Genomic DNA, 6,712 nt, shown 5'->3' with positions numbered 1-6,712 from the left:
TAGCCAAGAAAAACACAGTCCACGGCCTTTGGTCCCAACTTGCGCTTTTTGATTATCGGCATGTTGACTTTCGCCAAACAGCCCCAAGTGCACAAGTAAGAGAGTGTAGTTCTTTTCTTTTCCCATTGCTCATAGGGAGTAGTCTCATTATCCTTTGTGGGAACTTTATTCAGGACATGACAAGATGTCAATACAGCCTCCCCCCACCATGCCTTGGATAAACCTGATGTATCTAACATGGCGTTAACCAAATCAGTTAGAGTACGGTTTTTCCGTTCGGCAACCCCGTTTGACTGGGCTGAGTAGGGAGGCGTCCTCTCATGAATAATACCATGTTCCGCATAGAATAAATCAAACTCATTAGAAAAGTACTCTCCACCACGATCAGACCGGACTCATTTTATTTTCTTCTCAAGTTGGTTCTCAACTTCAGCCTTATAGACTTTAAAGTAGTGTAGAGCCTCATCCTTAGTATTTAACAAATACACATAGCAGAATCTAGTGGAATCATCAATCAGAGTCATGAAGTATTTCTTTCCACCTTTAGTCAACACACCATTCATCTCACAGAGATTTGAATGTATGAGCTCTAGAGGTGCCAGGTGTCTCTCCTTCGCACGCTTGTGAGGCTTACGAGGTTGCTTAGCTTGCACACACGCATGGCACTTAGAGCCTTTGGCTAAAGTGAAACTCGGGATTAAATCCATCTTAGCTAGCCGCGTCATACAACCGAAATTTATGTGACAAAGACATGAATGCCCAACCTCAGATTCGTTCACATTAGAATGAATTTGGTTCACGACTTTATTACAGAAATCCTCCAGGGAAAGGCGGAACAAACCACCACAAGCATATCCTTTTCCAACAAATAGTCCATACCGAGATACGACTACTTTGTTAGACTCAAATACTAACTTAAACCCTTCTTTACATAGAAGGGAGCCACTAACGAGATTCTTCTTGATGGCGGAGACATGCTGCACGTTCTTCAGTTGCATGATCTTTCCTGAAGTAAACTTGAGATCTACCGTGCCAACACCATGAAAAGAAGCATGCGAGCCATTCCCCATCAGGACGGAACAATCTCGTGCGACCTGGTAGGAAGAAAACAAAGACACATCAGCACACACATGAATATTGGCCCCAGTGTCAACCCACCAATCGGTGGACTGACAAAACTGAAAGTATGGTAAACAGATTACCATACCCAGATGTCGCATCATTGTTGCTCAGAGTGACATTCATAGACTTGGAGTCCTGTGCTGGCTTCTTGTACTTGTTTGGGCACTTGTTTGCCCAATGTTCATCTGAACCACAAGTAAAGCAGCCATCTCTCCTTTTGTCTTTCTTCTTACCCTTCTTCTTAAAGGTAGTATTCTGCTGGACAGAGTTCTTTCCCTTGAACTTCTGGAAGTTCTTCTGCACCACATTGGCGCTAGAAGAACCCTCTGCCCCTTTCACGTATGAGTCCTTTGCTCTCGAGTTCTGCTCAACACTGAGATGACCGATGACATCCGCAATAGAGAATTCACGTCTCAAGTGCTTGAGAGAAGTAGCAAAGTTCCTCCAACTAGGAGGGAGTTTTGCAATAATGCAACCCGCGACAAACTTGTCCGGTAACTCACACTTCAGGAGCTCCAGCTCCTTAGCAATGCACTGTATCTCATGAGCCTGGTCCAATACAGAACGGTTAACAACCATCCTGTAATCATGGAACTGCTCCATGGCATACAGCTCACTGCCAGCATCAGTTGCGCCGAATTTGACTTCGAGCGCATCCCACAAGTTCTTGGCAACACCCATATGAATATAGGCATCAACCAACTTGTCTCCAATCACACTCAGAACTGCTCCCAGAAAGATTGTGGTTGCCTCCCTAAATGCCTTCTCCTGTTCAGGAGCAATCGTTTCTGTGAGGGACACACCACCAACCCAGAACACGTTCATCGCTGTGAACCACAAGGTGGTCATAGTCTTCCAACGCTTAAAATGCATCCCGGTAAACTTTTCCGGTTTCAGAGTAGCAGCAAAGCCTTGAATCGAAAAGTGCCTAAAATAAGGTTTTTGGATTGTTGGAAATATTAGCACTTTTCCGATTAGATTTATCCACGAGTAAACAATAAGCATGGCATAAAAGGTATGCATCTCATAGCGATACCTAAGCATACTAGCACGTACAGAACATAGAATTGAACCTTCTATGAGCAGCACATATACGGCTAGCACAAGTACGAGTAAACGAGGGATGAACAGATCATACCCTCCGGTTGGCCAGGCCAACGCGGCGGCGGCAGCAGCAGCCTCGGCGTCGTCCGTGGCCTTCTTCTTAGCGGCGGCGTCGTCGGCCATGGTGTCGATGCAGGGGAAGTAGTGGAAGCAAAGGCGAACGGAGTTGGGGACGGATCGGTAACAGTCGCGTGGAGACGCTCCCCAAAAACCTTATTGCCGTTCTCCCGGGCAGGATCTCGAACGACAGGGTTCCGGAGGCACCTGCTCTCCCTACCAGCCGTACACGCGGTCGTGGGATGGGATCGCCGGAGGCAGCACAGAGTACCGAACTAGGTTACTTCACTGGCCAGAGCCTTCTTATATAGTCCGTAAGGAAGAAAGTCGACAGTGGCCCACATGTTAGCGACTCGTTAATTAATCCCTGATTAATTAATTCATTCCTGAGCGGCATAAATAAGCTTCGGCTCGGCTCATTCCCGCAACCTGCGTCGTGACGAGGCGTGGCGAGGCGGGCGGCGGAGGAGGAGGAGCGCGCGTGTATCACTCCTCTTCCCAAACTCCCAATGGCAAGTGGTAGGGCAACCCTTATAAAGGGGTCTCAACTCTCCTCAACTAGCAAGGTGGGACTAAACTTCCCACCACCTGCCATCTCATACATGGGCCTCAAGATTAACCAGGGATTAGTGTCTTATATGGGCCTAAGCCCATCCATAATCCAACAGAACCCACTCACGTGGCGACGCATCCGCCGCTTGCGTCCGGAGACAGTTTTATTTTGTTCGATCGGATCGGTTTACCCAGGCAGCGTGCCAGCCAACGTACAAAACTTGATCGGCTTTCCTGGTTTTTTCTTCGGTTGGGGCCCCCTGATTTTGGGGGCCCTGTGCGATCGCACCGTTCGCACACCCCTCTCAACAGGCCTGCAGATCGGAATGTTCCGTTGTTGGGAGCCAGCTGGTGGCGCGGTCCTTGCGTTCTTTTTGCTCTATAAAGATGGTGTTCTGCCGGGTGTCGGCCCTTATGGATCTGGCCATTGATGAGTTCCGGAATGCTCCACTAGAGATTTTTATTGGGTGCTTGACGCTTTTAGATTTCTTGTTCGGATGAGATTCAGTCGTGTGCACCCCGACTTCAGCCCGAGTGGTATCAGGAAGGGCGTGACACGAAACTTCGTTATCTATTGACAGTATGAGACACGTTGATATTTCGATTTTAATGGTGAACACAGTGACAGAGAACATCATGGTGGCTGAGGTTTGAGGCCTTATAATGACGGATCGAGTCTTCGTGCCGATAAGGACTTTGCTTGGTGATTCGTGACTCATGACAACGGCGTCGGCAAGTGGGGGCAGCAACACAGGCGAAATGCAGAGTCTTAGCTTTTAGTGTGAAAACCTAAGGTCTGACCTTAATTGGTTGTGCCTGGCAGTGACCTTGTTGAAGGCATTGTTTTGAGAGCACGGATCTTCTTCAGGGTGAAAACTTAAGATCTATGATCGGACGATGACGGTGTGTCTGCACTGTTTCATTCTTGAAGGCGTCACTTTTGGAGAATTGGACTTCAGGTGTTGTCTAGGTGGTGGTTTGTGCTGTAGCTACAAGGAATTGACCATTGTAACGAGATCTTTCCTTTTTTTTTTCTTATTATCTTTTGGCTGTGTGCACCCGTAATGTCTTTATAACATTGCGTTGTTGCAGAGGCTGGATGTAATTGGTATCTTCACGATATTAATATATCCCTTTAAAAAAATGTGTGATGCGGTTAAGCTAGTACACTAGGCGTGCTTAGATTTTTTTTAAAGGGGAGTATCCGGCCTCTGTAACATAAGATACACATCTATTTTCTGAGTACTAGACAGTAAGACAAATTAGACCTGCTTCGTGTCAAGTTTATCAACTTTGTTTTATCCTTGACCTCACGAAAGAGATGGCTCTACCATATTCACTTATTGGTTTGTTTATATCATATCACATATTTGATGTGCTAAACTAATGCTACCGATGTGTTGTTAAAGTGGAGTATAGAAGACTAAGTATGGCTCAGGTACCGTGGTAGTGTTTGAGGTATGATTGTGATCAAAGCACTCCACCAAGGTTTGACATTCCATGGTTGCGACTTAAGTTCCTTATATCATCTATATTACATGTGTCACGAGGGCTCTCCTCATGTCTTTTTCTATGCTTCCAAAGGATAATCTCTGGAGCAAGATAGTAAAACGAGGTGGCAAAATTATTGAATGAAAACCTGTGCATCTCTCACTGTCTCAGATATTCTACATCGGGCTTCAGTTCTCCAAATCCATATAGAAAACAAGACAGAATCTTCTACAACAACAGTAAAAAGGCCATACCAGATAGACTGGTCATTTTTAGGAACCAATGCGTAGTTTGAACACATGTCTATGTGTAAGATGAAGACCCAACTTGTAACTTAACTTCATTCAGGAATAAATGAAGCTATTGCTCAACCTATATTCCTGATGCCTCCTATTCTCACAACTTCTTTCCACTCTTTTGATTCTTATCTTGTAAATCATTTTCCCCTGTTTATGTAATTGCCCCTACAAGAGTTACTAGTAAGCTAGGTGCTACCCAACAATTTCGAAAATGGTGAAACAATGAAACGTGATATCTACTCTAGTGATGCTGGGGTGTTATATATAACACAACAAGTATTATTAATGGAAGTGAAGTTGGTGGAGCACTTGCTTATTTAAATGTGTTCAATGCTAGTTCGCCTTGAAGGCTCGAGCTAATTAATGCCAAAAGGTTGGCTACACAGAGCAATCTCCAATTAAGCCCATTCAAACTTGCATGGGTTACCCACGAACGAGCAAAGATGAAATATCTGCATTTCTATTTCAGCTGCCCTGCCTTCTTAATTCTTCACTTCGTCAACACGATTTCATTATATCATCGTTGAGAATCCACGTGGAAAGCAAAAAACAGCGTTGTGTTATTATCATCTTTTCAGTATTGTCAAGCGAGCACACATATAACTCACAAGTCATAATCTTCTTTTTTCTTATACATGTACTGCTAATTACAACAAACGTATATAGTTTCAGTGACCTAATTAACAAGCCACAAGCTACCAAATCAAAAGAATGGCTGGTCAAAACCGGACGAGCTTCAATATCCTACCCTTGTTAAGATCAAGCAACTTCGCCACATCCACCATTCACGCAATTGGTCGTGGAAGCTGTGGTGTTGGTGGAAACACCTCTACTCGGTGAGTCACCATGGGTGACCCCGTATGCTCATTTCACGGAAGAGTTTGCCGGACTCTCAACATCTAGGTGAGCCTGCAGCTGGTTGTGGCTCTTGCCTTGGAAGGGAACTTTTTACAGCCGAATGAATGGTGGCTCCGGCCTCTGACATGGTGACATCCGGTGGCTGTGAGTATTGTAAATATTGATAAAGTTGATCAAAATTTACAATTTTGTCCGTTAAAAAAGATATGCACTAAAATTTGGCAACGATTGAGTAGATGCTCATGGATTGGAAAAGCTCCCCCTTTCTCTCCTCACGTCGCCACTGCGGGCGTCTGAGGAGAGCCACACCCCACTCGCAGCGAACCCACCTCCCTCCTCTCTTGCCGTCGTCGGCGTGAGCTGGCGGGAAAAACCCGGTCGGCCAGGGCAGCGTCGGCAATTCCTCTCCCTCATGGTAAGAAGCTGGTGGCGCGGGATGTCAGATATTGGCGGTAGCGCAGCGTGTGCATGGGGCACGGCGGCGTGGCATGGCGTGTTGGCGGCGGTGGCTGCTAGGCACGACGTTCACGTGGAGGGCTGCGCGGTGGGGTGGCCAGTGTGCCCATGCTGGTGCCGGCCGCCTAGATCTAGGGCCGACGCACGCGGGCGACACGACCTGGCCCAGGTGCATGGGTGGACTACTGGCCTAGTCCCACCGACGTGCAGGAGCTGGGCGGTGGCTGCCGTGTTCGCGCCTGCGGGCATGTGGCTTTGGGGAGTGGCTGGTGGGTGGAGGTCTTTGGTGGCGAACGACTGTTGCGGGGTGCTACAGAGTGGCGCCGGTTGAGGGCAAGGCCGACTTGGTGTGGCTGACAGGCAGTAGGAGTGGCCAACTGTAATTGGTGCCCCCCCCCCCGGTCTGGATCTTGGAGTGCCAGATCTGATTGGACTGCGCTGGCTTCTCCATGCTATACTTACTGGCAGTGGGCCAGCGGCGTAGGCTGGCCGCCAGTGCAAGAGTTTGACGAGGTCCTCCTGCCAGGGGCTGGCTACTGCGTCTGTGTGCTCCGGCGCTCGGTCGAATAGGAGTCGGGCTCGCCTTCTCTAAGTAACCTCCATTCATGCCAATGGCAGATCTTGCGGGTTGGTTGGAGTGGCGCTCTCATGTTATGGCGTCGGGATTGGATCGAGGCATCTCTTGGAGGGTTGTCGTGCCATCGGACGTATCAGTGCCGATGACCACGGGCATGGCGTCGTTCGGGCTCTCCTTTGTCGAGGCTTGCTCAGCG

This window comes from Triticum urartu, chromosome 6A, assembly GCF_056163025.1.
Source record: "Triticum urartu cultivar PI428250 chromosome 6A, HENAU_Tu73, whole genome shotgun sequence".
Classification (NCBI taxonomy): Eukaryota; Viridiplantae; Streptophyta; class Magnoliopsida; order Poales; family Poaceae; genus Triticum; species Triticum urartu.
The sequence above is the reverse complement of the archived record's forward strand: the minus strand, read 5'-3'. Positions refer to the sequence as shown.